At 43.5% G+C, this 15,808-nt stretch overlaps 1 protein-coding gene across 6 annotated transcripts in view; it reads right to left on the bottom strand.

The window, feature by feature from the left end:
• Ncoa3 (nuclear receptor coactivator 3) overlaps positions 1-15,808 on the bottom strand; it is a 102,368-nt gene that overhangs the window by 50,556 nt on the left and 36,004 nt on the right. For all 6 annotated transcript variants that reach the window (XM_052723366.1, XM_052723365.1, XM_052723367.1 and 3 more), the window contains one exon: positions 315-393. The gene's annotated coding sequence lies outside the window, so the exon portion shown is untranslated. The remainder of the gene's footprint in view (positions 1-314; positions 394-15,808) is intronic.

Genomic DNA, 15,808 nt, shown 5'->3' with positions numbered 1-15,808 from the left:
GCTCAACCATCGTCAAGAGAAGAACATTAAGCACAAAGCAAGTTGAAGCCACAAGGCAGAAGGCAGAGCCTTCAGGCAGTTCAAGTAAAAGAAAATTACTGGGGCTGAAGAGATGGCTCAGTGGTTAGGAGCACTGGCTGCTCTTCCAGAGGACTGGGGTTCAATTCCCAGCACCCACAGGGCAGCTCACAACTGTCTATAACTCCAGTTCCAGGGAATCTGATACCTTCACACCAATGTGCATAAAATAAATTTAAAAAAAAAAAAAAGAAAGAAAATTACAGCGATAAAGTCAAGGAGACTACATGAATTACCTGGCGCCCAGTCAGTGAGGTTCAGGTAGGAGCTTATTTTACCGATCTCCGAGTCCGCTGTTCAGCAAATCTTTTGATCCTAAAGACAAAAAAAAAGGGGGGGGGGGTTTATTGTCTTGTCTTCAAATTAAGCATTAGTATCAGCCCTTCATAATTATTCCCATCTCCCCCTTCAGCATGAGAAAACCATCATGCACAGAGCCTCCTCTGGGACTCGGAGTAGATGCCTTTTTTGCCATATCAATATCTGTATTTTTTATTAAAAGAAAAAAAGTTAAGCACGGCATTCACGTGATCTTCACAGAAGACAGCAGGGTTTATACTGTACACTACCACTCACGCTGGTGCACATGAGAAAGGATCAGCCTGCCTTTTTACTATATCGAACCATTTACTATAGTCATTTCATGCACTATAAACATGTTTAGTCCTAGGCAAAGCCAACCTGGAAACCTGAAAGATACAATGAAAGCAACAGACTTGGCTTCCCAAAACAGCCTTTGAAAAAGGCCAGTTTCAGCCGGGCAGCCGTGGTATATGCCTTTAATCCCAGCACTTGGGAGGAGGCAGAGCCAGGCAGATCTGTGAGTTACCCGAGGTCAGCCTGGTCTACAGAGCAAGATCCAGGACAGGAACCAAAACTACACAGAGAAACCCTGTCTCAAAAAACCAAAAAGAAAAAAAGAAAGAAAAAGAAAAAAGCCAGGTTCCTTCCTGCTACCAGCACCAAAAGTTTATACTCTTGTTCTGTCTGCTCTCCTCCCCAAGAACTTCCCCTAGAGAAGGGGAACTGGGGTGCAGCATGCTGGTTACCAACCACCCCACACCAGGGAAGATGTGGTCTTGCCCCTTGGATGTTGGGGGGGGGGCACCACTTTGATGGGGAAAGGGTGCAGGACCACCTTCTCCCTTTGTTCTGTAGGGGAGGGGTAGCCAGTATCTGTCCCAGCCTGGGGCTCCCCCTCTGGTTTCCTATGTGCAGTGACTTGAATTAAAAAAAACAAACAAACAGCCTTTTCTGGAGAAAAAGAGACATGCCTGCTTGTGTCTACCGGATGCCAGGACTGTGCCAGTAAATGACAATGTAAAGAACTCATGGGCCAGGAGTGGCAGCGCACGCCTTTAGTCCCTGCTCTTGGGAGGCAGAGGCAGACAGATGGCTGAGTTTTGAGGGAATTCCAGGACAGCACGAGATACAAAAAAGGAGGAAGAGGAGGAGCAGGAGGGAGAAAGGGAGAAGGAGGAAGGAAGGAGGGAAGGAAGGAAGGAGGGAGTGAAAAGGAGAAAGAGAAAAACCACAGGAGGCTGGAGCGATAGCTCAGTGGTTAAGAGCATACACTACTCTTGCAGAGAACCGGAGTTAGTTTCCCAATACCCTTTGCAGGCCACTCACAGCAACCTGTAACTCCTAGCTTACATCTCTGGCCTTGGGTTGCACTGTACTCACATTCAGATACACACACAAATAATTAAAAATAATAAAATAAATACTATAAAAATGAAATCATGGTGCCACCATTAGTTGGGGGGAGCAAAAGCAGGTAGGTACAAACAGGCACTAAAGTTTCGGAAACACAAGTGATGTCCATGAAATAAGCATTTGATGAGCACCAATGCCTGTGCTCTTTATCAGCAGGGATGAGTAACAGTGGGGAATATTAGTACTACAAAATGAGTAACCCCGAAGCACGATTAAGATGCGAAATGAGCCGGACGGTGGTGGCACACGTCTTTAATCCCAACACTCGGGAGGCAGAGGCAGGTGGATCTCTGTGAGTTCGAGGCCAGCCCGGGCTACCAAGTGAGTTCCAGGAAAGGCGGGTACAAAGGTACACTGAGAAACCCTGTCTCGAAAAACCAAAAAAAAAGATGTGAAATGAGGCAATCTCTGCAAATATTACCTGGATTCATAAAATGCCTTGTTAGTTCTTCACACTAAACAGCAGAAGAGACAAGCACAACCACATGCATCTGCAGTCCCAGAACTGGAAAGGCTAAGGCAGGAAGATGGCTAATTCCGGGCCAGCCTAGGATATACACTAGCCAAATTCTCTCTCAAAAACAAAACAGGGTTGGGGACATAGTTCACTGTGAGTGTTTGTTAGCATTCACAAAGCCCAGATTCAATTCCAGGACCACCCCCCCCCCAAAGGGTTCGCCTTTAAAGGATGTTTTTATTATTCATGCATGCATGTGTAAGTGCGTGCGTTCCTGTGCCCCATTACAGAAATGTGAATGTCAGAGGACAACTTTCAGAAATCTGTTCTCTCCTCCATCATGGGCCCAAGCTCAGCTCAGTCAAACCTTTACCCACTGAGCCATCCTGCCAATTCCAATAACACTTTATATAATACTGGCCATTTGCAGCTGGGCAGTTGTGTCACACACACACAGACAGACAGACACACACACACACACACACACACACACACACACACACACACACGAGCTTCAAAGGGGAACGAGAGAGAGAGAGAGAGAGAGAGAGAGAGAGAGAGAGAGAGAGAGAGAGAGAGAAAGAGAGAAAGAGAGAAAGAGAGAAAGAAAGCGCTGGGCAGTGGTGGTACACGCCTTTAATCCCAGCATGGGAGTTCAAGGCTAGCCTTCTCTACAGAGAGAGTTCCAGGACAGGCCGCAAAGCTACACAGAGAAACTCTGTCTCAAAAATAAAACAAAATAAAATAAAGGGAGAAAATATTGGCTATTTGTCTAAAAACTATATGGAAGACAGGCTACATAAATGAAATGCAGAAAGGTGATTGAAAGTGAAAGTTTCCATATAGTTCAGCACATCCAGGAAGTAATGCCAGGCATTCTGCTCAAACACAGACTCCAGCCTCAGGGTGCAGGGGATGGAAGGATGGCAGTAGGGGAAGATGGTGGTTAGAGCCAAGTACATGGCACACATGCATGAAAATGCCATAATGAAACCCAGTACTGTGCATGCTAACCTAACAAACATAAAATTTAAAAAAATGCATTTTTTACAAAATGTTGGGTGTGGTGGCAGACACACTTAATTTCAGCATCAGGCTAGCCAGCTGCACAGTGAGATCTTATCTCAAAAACTGAAAGTTGTGGAGGCACACTATTCTGCTTTTAAATGCCCAGAAACTAAGTAAAGAGACTACAAAATCCTGGGGCAGAGCGCTCTGAAGCGGCCTCACATCTTTGGCTGGGCTCAAGTTAGGAAGGATGGCTAGAAGGGAAGCGGCACATCAGCAAGCTGCTGGCAGCTGCTTGCTCTGCCCTGCCGCTCTCTCCTCTCTGCCTCTCCCTCCGTTTCACCCACCCTCTCCTTCTGAAAAGCAGTGGAGAAGAGCCTGGCCGGCTCACACTAAATAAATACAGCAGAGGGGGTGGGAGTGGGGGGTGGGCGGTGAGCAGGCTCCACCCCTGGAAGGCTTTCCACAGGAACTGCTACAAGGTCAAAAGTTTACAGTGGTTTCAATTTCACCTTTTAGCAGCCAATCAGCAAACAGACTGCGCTGACCCTCGGGCTGCAGCAGCATTAACTCCCTGGCTACCGAGGCTGCTGCTGTTCCTCCAAGGCCTTCTCTTAAGAAGCAGGAAAGGTAAAAAAGGCATCGAACACCCTAAGGTCAGGTGACAACTTTATTTTTAAACAGGGGTTTGAGAAGAAAAATGATTTGATAATTATCCTCTTTCTCCTTCAAGTCAGGATTTCTTTATCTTAAGAGCATCCAATAAACTGATCGATAATGCTAGTAAAGACAAAGAATTAATAATCAGAGAAGGTTAAGATTTTCCTCCATGAGGCTTCAATTCTACCAACAACCTACAATGACAGAAGATGATGCCTGTTTAGTTCCCTGGAAATGCTTTAAAGAGAAAACTCGATAATGAAGCCCATTAATTATAGTGCTTAGGCTCCCACTCCCTCAGGTCACTGATGCAAACTGCAGTGTACCGTCCTTTTCACAAGGGGAGGCTACAGCTAGAGCTTCTAGGGGCCCATTTGTTCCCTGTCCCTCCAGGACCCACCATTGGCTACTAAAATGACCACATACAAGATAGGAGGTTTTATCCAAACCAAGAATATCAAATATTAGTTATTTCTGAAACACCAGCAGTGAATACACAAAGTGCCCCACTTACTGCACAACTGCCAAAGGCCCAGAGCACCGCAGACTGTCCTCACCGCACAGAAAAGCCACAGAGCAACTCGACATACAAGGTTCAGCTCCTGACTATATCAATGATGATGCACATCTTTTCTTAACTTGGAATTATAACAAGTAATCTCCAATAACTTCCAACCCCCCGTGATATAAATGTATGACTGTCTCATTTTAAAATACATCTAGTTCACTCTTGAACACAGCTTGCAGAAGCGTGTGCTCTCTGTGTACGCAGGCATTTAATTTGTTTTCTTTTTACAGGATGGCCTCATTTTGAGGGAAAATGGATGCGACAAAATTTTACATCAAGTCAGCATGTTAGCCAGAAGCTTTTTTTGTGTTCTGAATTTGATTAATACAAGCCAAGGTCACTTCCTGAATGATGTCTACCGCTGCAGCTGTGGGCAAAGAAAGACTAGCATGAGGCTGGGGGAGAAAGTGGGTGATGGCATTTACTAACACTCAGATATATTCCATTTCCACATAGTTATCTTGGCAAGATCCTGGTGTCCTGGTTTATAAAGATGAAAAATATTTCTATTCCTCGATATTTAAACACAGAAATGTAATTCAATATGCACAGTGTTCGTGTCAAAATTATATCTAAAATGTCCTTCTTGACAATGTGGGAAAAAAAACCATTTTAACTATGTAAAACTATACAAATAATATCAGACACCAAACTGAACTAACTAGAACTACAAGATGACCTGAACCTAGGGTGCAAATGCCTGAAGGAAGAAGATCTACGTACGCCCTTACAGAGAACAGAATTAGACCCACAGTTCCTTCCCCCGAAACCAACAAAGGCCCAAGTCATAGCAAAATTCTAAAACTTTTATTAGAAAATAATTCATGAAATTTTATTCTGACATGCAATTGAATTTTTACCTGTTAGCATTATACAAACATTACTGTGTCTTAAAAATTCTCAAGGTATACATGAACAGAAAGTAGACTAAACCCTGTTTCAGCAACAGGAACGTGTCAGTGTCGGCTGGCATAGCTAAAAACCTAAGTGCACTCCACACCCCGCCTAACATGGTGTCCTGCACAGCTCAGACCTGGATAGCATAGCAGGCAGAGTCAGGAAACCTGCACCTTCCTGCCATTGTCTATAAGGGCCTCTTAGAAAAGGACTGTGTGTCCCATTTTACTTTTCAAATAACAAACTATCATGTTTCAGACACCTATAATCAGCAAAACACCCCATGTGGGTTTCTTGGTTACTTGTCTAATTTACTCTATTTCCTCAGTTTATTTACTTGTTTGTTCACTTGTTTATTTAAGTTTTCCGAGACAAGGTTTCTCTGTGTAATATAATACCCCAGCTGTTCTGGAACTCACTGTTCCTCAAATTCAAAGAATCCACCTGCTTCTGCCTCAAGTGCTGGGATTAAAGTTGTGCACCACCACCGCCTAGCCATTTATTTTTATTTTTATTTTTTAATTTTTATATGCATTGGTGTTTGACCTGCATGTCTTTGTGAGGGAGTCAGGTCCACTGGAACTTGAGTTACAGACCGTTGTAAGCTGCCATATGGGTGCTGGGAATTGAACCCAAGTCCTCGGGAAGAGCTCCTATCACCATCTCTCCAGCCCTTATTTTTAATACAAAAAATTTATACAATATTTTGACCATATGTTTCCCTCCTCCAGCTCCTTCTGGATCCTCTCCACTTCCCTATGGTTTTAGATTTTGAGATTTTGTCTCATTATGTCTTCCAGGCTAGCTTCAAAATGGAAACCCCCTGCCTCAAGGTTCCTAGCTTCTGGAATCTGTTGTGCACCACTAGGCCCGGTTTGAATGTGTCTTGTTTTGATTTTCATTGTGGAGGTGGAGCTTAACAACTGATCCACCTCTGAGCTGCATTCCCAGCCCACCAGTGATTCTACTGTCTTGTGTTTCTTTTACGTAGAATAAGATGGCACTATGAAACCCACGCTGTCCTTAAACCAGCCGACAGGCCTCGACCTCATGACACTCCTGCCTTTAGCCTCCTGTGCGCCACTACATTCAAGCTGTATTTCAGATAGCTGTGTAATCAACACAAAAGCCCCAAACTTAAAAAAAATCGGAGCCAGGCGGTGGTGGTGCACGCCCTTAATCCCAGCACTCAGGAGGCAGAGGCAGGTGGATCTCTGAGTTCTAGGTTAGCCTGCTCTACAGAGTGAGTTCCAGGACAGCCAGGGTTACTCAGAGAAACCTTGTCTTCAAAAAACAAATGAAATATATATATTTTTTTAAATTTTAAATATATTTATGCCAAAAGCTGAAGCACTTTAAAAACAGGCAAGGAATCTGCAGTAAGTTCAAGGCCAGCCTGGGCTACATAGCAAGAGACACTGAGACAAAACAAAAAAGAATCTTGTCAATATACAGAAGCACATTACTTTTATTTTGTGCATAAATTGACACTACAACTCTATCTTTTGGGCTGGCTGTTCCCCATGCTTTTTCTGACAACTTAGTTGCATAATCAACAAAAGGGCTTTCTCCGTGGTCATGTTAGGAAAAGGAAGTCAACTGTGTCCACACAGGGAGGAGGCTCTGCATTCAGAGGGCTATTAGTGGCTGTGGCTGAGAAGGTGGCTCCAAAGAGCTAAGACCTAACACGCTGCTCCAGGGGGTTGTGATTGCTCCTTTTCCAAGACACTGGAGCCTGAACGAGGACTGAGCAACAGGCCCCAGCCCTGCAGTTGGTGTGGTGTGTGAGTCCCTACCAATCTATGTGACAGCTTAGGCCCCAGTGTCCGGCCCTGACCGGAAGGTCTTTAGCCTCTTCCTCTATACCAGGGTGAACAGCTTGTCCCCCATGCGTCCCTACCAGGATGTGTTGCCTAGCCGAACCAACCAAGGGACGGGTGCTAATTGGTAACTGCCATCTCCTCCCCAAATTCGCTGGAGAAGCATTTATTCTAGTTACAATCCCAAGACCATCTCCTGACTTTGTTGTTTGTTTTGAGATAAGGTCTAATTATGCCAGGTTTTCCTAAATTTCCTATAAAATGTACAGTCTGTCTCTCTCCAGTCCTATGTATTGGGATTTAATTTTCTTATTGTTATTTTATTATTTTATGTATGGGTGGGTGTTTTACCTTCATGTATGTCTGTGCACATGTGTACAGTGTCCATGGAGGCAAGAAGAGGGTATTGGATCCTCTGGAACTGTAATGACAGACTTTTGCAAGCTACCATGTGAGTGTTAAAGATTGAACCCAGGTCCTCTGAAAGAACAGCCAGTACTCTTAACCACTGAACAATCAATGCTCCGGTGCAAAAGAATGTGCTCTTAATTATTTCTTTTGGTGTTCTGAGAGATGTCTCACTATGTAGCCCTCGATGGTCTACTCACTAAGTAGACTAAACTGACCTTGAACTCAGAGATCTGCCACCCCAATGGTAAGATTAAAGTATGAACCACCACAGTAGACATCATGTATTGGTTTTACATGTGGGTCTTTTATTGATTTGTTCACATTAGCTTGGTGGTGGTGGCACACGCCTTTAACCCCAGCACTTGGGAGGCAGAGGCAGGGGAATCTCTAGGAGTTCCAGGCCAGCCTGGTCTACATAGCAAGATCCAGGACAGACATCAGAACAACACAGAGAAACCTGTCTTGAAAAAACCAAAAATAAATTAAATAAACCCCCAGCACCCATGTAATAAGCCAAGCACAAGCCTATAATCCCAGAGCACTGAAAGGTGGGGACAATTGGATTCCTGTACAGCTAGTCTAGCTGAATCTACAAACTCCAGGTTCAATGACAATACCTGCCACAAAAATAAAAATGAAAAGAGAAAGCAATTAAAGACACCAAATGTCAACCTCTAGTATGTACACATATACACGCACACGCACACGCACACGCACACGCACACGCACGGAGTGAGGCTTTGGCTTGGTGGTAATCATCTGTAGTCCCATCACACTGGGGGCTGAGAATCACTGCTGTTTCCAGACCAATGTGAGCCTCAAGAGTTCTGGGCCAGGCTGGGCTACAGTATGAGAGGTCTCAAAAAGAAACAAAAAAAATGAGCTGAGCAGTGGTGATGCATATCTTTAATCCCAACGCTTGGGAGGCAGATGGAAGTGGTTCTTGGATCTAAGTTCGAGCTTGGCCTACGGAGGGAGTTCCAGGACAAGTAGGCCTACATACAGAGAAACCCTGTCTTGGAAATAAAAATAAGGGGGTGGGGGAGTGGGGGGCTGGAGTAAGCCTAACAACTTTTAGAAAAAAAATATTTGGAGGCATAGTTTTCACTATGTAAGCTAAGCCCAGGCTGGCTTCAAACTCACAGCAATTTTCCTGTATCCCTGTGGTTAAACTGCAGGCAAATTCTAGGATTTTAAGTTTACACCATTATACTTGGCTTAAGATTTCCTTCTTCTGGGCTGGAGAGATGGCTTAGCCTCTAAAAGCACCTGTTCTTTCAGGTGACTGGGGTTTAATTCCCAGAACCCACACAGTGGCTCACAACCGTCTCTCGTTTCAGCTCCGGTGGACGCAATGCTCTCTTCTACTTCCATGAGCACCAAACACGCACATGGCACACACATGCAGGCAAAATACTCACATAAATGTGAATATAAAAAGTATTTTTTAAATTTCTGATGGCTTTTTTTAATGCTATTAATTCTTAATGGTTGTGGTCTTGTCGATCCACCAAAACTATCTCTCTACTGGACTCATCAGCACCTTTCTTCTCTTCCTACCCACTAGCTTGTTAAGTAACTGTAGGTAATGGAATATTCTAATGTTCTGAATGTGAGGGATGGAGTGATCAACAATGGCAATCCATCTTAAGGCTCTTTAAAAAAAAAGAAACTCTAAACCAGAAAAAAAGAGAAAAAAAGGACTTTCCAACAGTAACCCAAGATCCAGCTAAAGGGATCAATACATCTGGGTACATGTTTTATTATCTGTTTATATGTATGCATGTGCACATTTTAAGGCAGAAAGAGACTCCAGATCTAATGCTCATCTGATGTTATAAAATGCCCAAAGGGAGTACTGAGAACTGGGCTCTCACCCCCTGAAAAGGCAGCAGACATAACAACTGAGCCATCTTGTAAAGCCAGGATTCCATTTTTTTAAATAAAATACCACATTTGGAGCTGACAAGATGAGTCAGCAGGTGAAGGTGCTTGCTGCTAAGCATGATGGCCTGATTCAATCCCTAGGACTCCTCAGGTACCCACCCACCCACCCCCACACACACACACACAGGAATCTACAATAAGCATGTAACAAACACATACAGAGAAGCTCTTCCTTGAAGTGGAGAGGCAGACAGTAAGTAGAGAAGGATTGAAGGAACTAAAAGATCAGCATTCGGCGAAAAATCTAAATTACTAATTTAGGAAGTGAACCCAAGGAAGCTAAAGAGACTGGATGAAAGTTGAAGGAGGGCTGGACTACCTACAAATCATTCACTCAACACCCACAGACTGAACAAGACAACATCTCCTCTTAAGTAACCATGCACTGGAAAACACAGCAAGTGCCCAACAACCAAAGTTAACATAACCAGAATGTGCAGGCATAAAGCAACAGAGTAGGTGGACTGGCTACATCCCACGTTGGAGTCTAATTAATCTGAGAAAGCCTGTGTCTCACATTCTCTTTATGTAGCTGCCCAGTCCATAAAGCACTCCACATCTGGGAATCAACCTGGTTAGACTAAACTAGGGGACAGTGCTGTCACTGCATGTTTACGGGACCAACAGACAGTCCTTGTGCAGGCTGTGAGCACTGTGGCTATCTCTTAATTTTACTATGCTCTTAATGCTGCCCTGAAAATTAAAGTATTTTAAAGGGTTAAGGGTCAAGCTCAGACATAGCATGCTTGCCTATCACATGCAAGGCCCTGAGTTCAATTCCCAGAACTGGAAGGAAAAATAAAATAGGAGAAAAATATTTGCAAACATCTGTCTGGGACTGAGAAGCCAGTTCCATCAGTAAATGACTGCTGTGCCAGCACAAGGACTGAGTTAGACTCCCAGCACCATAAAGGCAGACACAGGAGCACACACTATAAATCATACCACTGGGGAGGCTGAGACAGGGTGCAGCCCTGGGGAATGCTAGCCTACCAATCTAGCCAAATCAGCAAGCTTCGGATTCAGTGAGAGTCCCTGTCTCAAAAAATAAGGTGAAGAGGCACACTGGAAGACATCCAAACCTTCGTGTACATACACAACTGTCCAACACATGTGTCAAGCACACAAGTACACACATATACAATTCACTCCCAAAAAGTATCTGAAAAATAATACATGCAAAATATATAAAGAACTAAATTATAAGGAAAAATAATCAAAAAGAAAATGAAAACCTAAATTTTAAAATATGCCAAAGACAAGGCTGGGAGGGATGGCTCAAACAAAGTGCTTGCCTTGCAGGTACAAGGATCTGATACCCAGCACCCAGGTAAAATAAACAAACAAAAAAATCAAGCAAAAAGGGGGCTGGAGAGATGGCTCAGCGGTTAAGAGCATTGGCTGCTCTTCCTGAGGTCCTGAGTTCAATTCCCAGCAACCACATGGTGGCTCACAACCATCTGTAATGAGATCTGGTGCCCTCTTCTGGCCTGCAGACAGAACATTGTATACATAATAAATAAATCTAAAAAATGAATGAATGAATGAATGAATTAAAGAATAAAAAAAAACCTTGTTTTAAAAAAAAAATCAAGCAAACAAAAACATTGTGAGTTTGGTGGGACATTCTTGTAATCCCAGCACTGGGAGGGTGAAGACAAGATGATCTCTGAGGACTCATTGGTCAGCCAGTCTAGCCTAACTGCTAAGTCCCAGCGCGCGCGCGCGCGCGCACACACACACACACACACACACACACACACACACACACACACACACACAACACACACACAGGAGGGGGAGGGTTGCAGGCCGCAAGGGCAGGCAACATGGATAAAGGTGATTGCTGTCACGGCTAACGCCCTAAGTTTGATCCCCTAAAGCTCACATAGTAGGTAGGACCTAAGTTGTCTTCAGACTGCCACACACAGGCAAACATGTGAAAAGACACTAAACCAAACACCATTAGTAACTGCAAATCTCCATGATGAAATCCTAACACACCCTAGACTGAAACAATGCCAAATGCTGAGGAAAATGCAAAGCAATGGGGCTTCAGTGTACTGATTAGAATAAAGTAGGAAGGAAAAGGAAAGTGTATTTAGAACTTAAATTCTCCATCATATGGCAATAACACAATGTTTACAAAACTATAAAATTACAGTAGTAACACATTAACTTATTAGGAAGGAATCTCCTGTCAGCTCTAGTAGCTGATGAAGCATTCTGACGAAGCCTTTCTCAGATATGCTAAAATCCCATCTGTCTTTGTGGCATAGCTCAACAAGGGTATTCTGAGCAGATGTAAACCAGTCTGGCTATGCAGCTAATTGGAGCCAAAATCTACTCACATTTTTCAAGTCAATTCTCTAAGTCCTGTCATAACATCCTAAACCAATAAAAACAATCAATGAAAGCTACCACTATGGTGATATTTTATTTGTATTAAAATGTTATTTGTATGTTAATAAATAAAGTTGCCCGGGGGTCAGAGCTATTAGCAAGCCATAGGAAAGCAGGGCAGTGGTGGCGTACGCTTGTAATCCCAGCACTTGGTAGGCAGAGCTGGGTAAGTCTCTGTGTGTTCAGGAATACAGCCATTATTGGATACACATGCCTTTAATCTTAATACCAATCATGGAAAACCTGGAAGCCTATACAGACAGGCCGTGAGGAGGCGGTCATGTGGTTGGGTTTACAACCAATGAGAAGGCAGGACAGGAACTCTATATAAAGACTTTAACACGGGGGTAGCTCTGGTTCGGAGAGGTAGGACCACCGCAGGAGGAAGGGTAAGGTTTTAGCTCTTAGCTCTGACCTCTTGGCTTTCTTCTTTGCATTGGTTCTGTGTTTCTTATTTAATAAGAAGGTTGGTTACATCTACATACCACCATTGAGACTGGAGAGGGGACTAGCACTTGCTGCTCTTTCAGAGGACCCAGGCTTGATTCCCAGCACCCACGTGGCAGCACACAACTTTCTGGAACTCCTGCTCCAAGGCATCTAATGCCCTCTCCTGACCCCAGTGGGCCCTGCCCACGCATGGCACATGAACATACGTGCAGACATAATATTCATACCCACACACATAAAATGCAAAGAAAGCAGCTAGCTACTGTAAGAAACTTTCTCATCAGGATATGTAACCGTGTCCAGGAATAACAGCAGTAAAGCATGTGTGTGTTCCCACAAGGTGTTCCAACTGGAACTGAGTAAGGGTGTACAAGCTGGCCTTATGCTCCCTCTGCCTCAGCCTCTGGAGTGCTGTGATTTAAGCAGGCACCCAGGCTTCCCCGCACCTCTGTACAAGTCTCTTGTACTTTGAACTGCTGCTGTCTCTACTCCTTCCTCTAACCCTTTGCACTGGCTCAGCTACAGAGCTATCACAGGAAGCACACAAGATTGTATTAAATGGGAGGAGGAACCATATGGTGAATATCCAGAGCAGTGGGTTCTACTCCCAACACTGCCCCCCCCCCCCCTAAAAAAAAAATTAGGGGCATGTGAGGTGGCTCAGTGGGGAAAGGCACCTGCCACCAAGCCTAACAACTCAGTTAAGTCTGGGTCCAACCATCATGGAAAGACAGAACCAACTCCAAAAGTGGTCCCCTGGCCTCCACATGTACCATGTACCCTGTAGTTTCTATGGACTCTCATACACAAAAAGGGATAGAGAGAAATTTAATTTTACATTTTTTTTTTCTGGAGAGATGGCTGGGAGATTTAGAGCATTGCCTGCTCTTCCAGGACTCAGATTCTAGCACCCACATGGTATCTCAAACCATCTGTAACTACAATCCCAGGGGATCCGACACCCTCTTCTGACTGCTAAGGGCACTGAATGCTTATGGTCCACATATATACATGCAAAACACAAATATAAATTTTGGGGGAAATCTATGGGAAAGATGTTAATAAGCACACAATGATCCAATTAAAAATAATTTTAATTAAAAATTACAATATAATTTTAAAAATTAATACAGTGCATAGATACAGGTTAAGAAAGCCAGGCATGGGAAAATGCATGTAGAAACAGTTCTCTGAGAGGTTAAGGCAAGATTATTGAGTTTGAGGCTGGCCTGAGCTACATAAATTCAAGATCACCCTGGAAAACCTTATAATTGATACATAATGCATACATACTATGGGAAGTATAATTATAAAATTGCTTTTTCCTTTTTATCCTTTATTTTATGATAGGGTCTCATCTATATTAAAATGGCCTCAAACTGGGCTGGAGAGATGGCTCAGAGGTTAAAAGCACCGACTGCTCTTCCAGAGGTCCTGAGTTCAATTCCCAGCAACCACGTGGTGGCTCACAACCATCTGTAATGAGATCTGGCGCCCTCTTCTGTATACATAATAAATAAATAAATCTAAAAAAAAAAAAAGAAAGAAAGAAATATTTTAAAAAATGGCCTCAAACTTAAGCTTACTGCGTAGACAAGGATGATCTTGAACTTCTAAATCCTCTCACCTCCACTTTCTGAGTGGTAGGATTAAAGGTGTGCCAGTACACCTGGCTTTAACTTCTTATTCAATAACTTCTGGACCGGCAAGACCACTCAACAGGGAAGGCATTTATCTTACTACACGAATGTCATGGCCTCAGACGAGCATACAGACATACACACACAAATGTACATGCATAGATACCCACACATAGGTTAGAGCTTAAGACATACAGATACTATTTCTACAGTTAATTCTAATCTTCTGAAATTGGTCACAAAATACTTTCCAAACTGCTGATTTAGCCAAGCATGGTAAAGCAACTGCCTCTAACTCAAGGCCAACTTGGGCTGCAAAGTAAGTCTTACAAGTCCAAATAAAAAACCCTGCTATTTGCTACATGGCCCAACCACTCAGATTTTCTTGCTCTCCTAAATGCACCTAGAAAACAAAACCTAAGACCACCAAGAACACATAAAGTAAGCTGTCAAACAAAAATGAGACAAATTAGCTTGGAAGACTTAGCGCTCTACATAGTATATATGGCAGTTCTCCGCTACTGAAGATAATCCAAATTTTACTATACAAACCAATGATCCTGCAAAGTCACAATGGGCATGAGGGCCATCTTCCTTTATAGAGAAGGAAATGAAGCGCAGTGACCTGAGCAGGTTTCCACAGCAAGGGACAGATGAAGGATCAGTATAAGGTAGTCTTTCTTCTAGATCATATTGCCTCATACCACAATTTACCTGGCTTTGTTTGGTTTGTTTTAATTCCACTATTTATTATTTGCGTAGTATTTGGGAGGCTTGTATATGGAGGCCAAGACAACCATGAGAGTCAGTTTTCTCCTTCTATCATGTGGGTCCCAGAGATCAAACTCAGGTAGTCATGCTTAGCAACAAATGCCTTGACCCAATTAGCCATCACTGCCCTAACAGTTTAGATGGATTTAAATCCATTCCACTTTTCTAATTTAGCAAAATAATTGTATGTATGAGGACACACTGCTTCATAAATATGAGAAAGGAGACACTCATTAGCAGGTAGGTATTCTCTGGACTATTTATAACTAGCTATAAATTACTGAGCGGACACTGTAGTATCTTGAGCAGGTACTGCACAGGAGTCAGCTCTGCAAACACAAAGATGGCATAACACTGCCCTGTCTGTGAGAACGAATCAGTCTAATTCTGAAAGAAAGCCCAGCAACCAGTTAGAGTGTAATGAGCTAAAGTCATTTAGTCAGATGTGTTTAGAGCATGTTTGTTTCCTTTGTAAAGGAAGCTTCCCAGCTCTGATTTCAAAGTCACCTTCGAGCACTAATGGAAGCACATGCCCCAGAACAAGACTCACCGGAATAATGCAAGGAGCAGTTGTCTTCACATTTTCCTTCACCGAGAAACGGCTTTATAAACAATACATGACATGATGTCCATATTTAACTCAAAGGTTACAATTTAGAAATTGGGTACAGCGGGAGAGATGGCTCAGTGGTCAAGAGCATTGTTCTGTTCTTCCTAGTGGACCCAGGTTCAATTCCCAGCATCCACATGGCAGTTGTAAACTGTTTGTGTCCCCAGTCCTAGGGAATATGGAACCTTCACACAGACATACACGCAGGCAAAACACCAAAGCACATAATGTAAAAGCAAATAAAAAAAAAAAATGATTTCTTTGCCGGGCGGTGGTGGCGCACGCCTTTAATCCCAGCACTCGGGAGGCAGAGCCAGGCGGATCTCTGTGAGTTCGAGGCCAGCTTGGGCTACCAAGTGAGTTCCAGGAAAG

The sequence above is a fragment of the Peromyscus californicus genome, unplaced genomic scaffold, assembly GCF_007827085.1.
Source record: "Peromyscus californicus insignis strain IS unplaced genomic scaffold, ASM782708v3 Scaffold_7__1_contigs__length_154581171, whole genome shotgun sequence".
In the NCBI taxonomy this organism is placed as follows: domain Eukaryota; kingdom Metazoa; phylum Chordata; class Mammalia; order Rodentia; family Cricetidae; genus Peromyscus; species Peromyscus californicus.
Note: the sequence above shows the minus strand (reverse complement) of the source record. Positions and strands in the feature narration are given on the sequence as shown.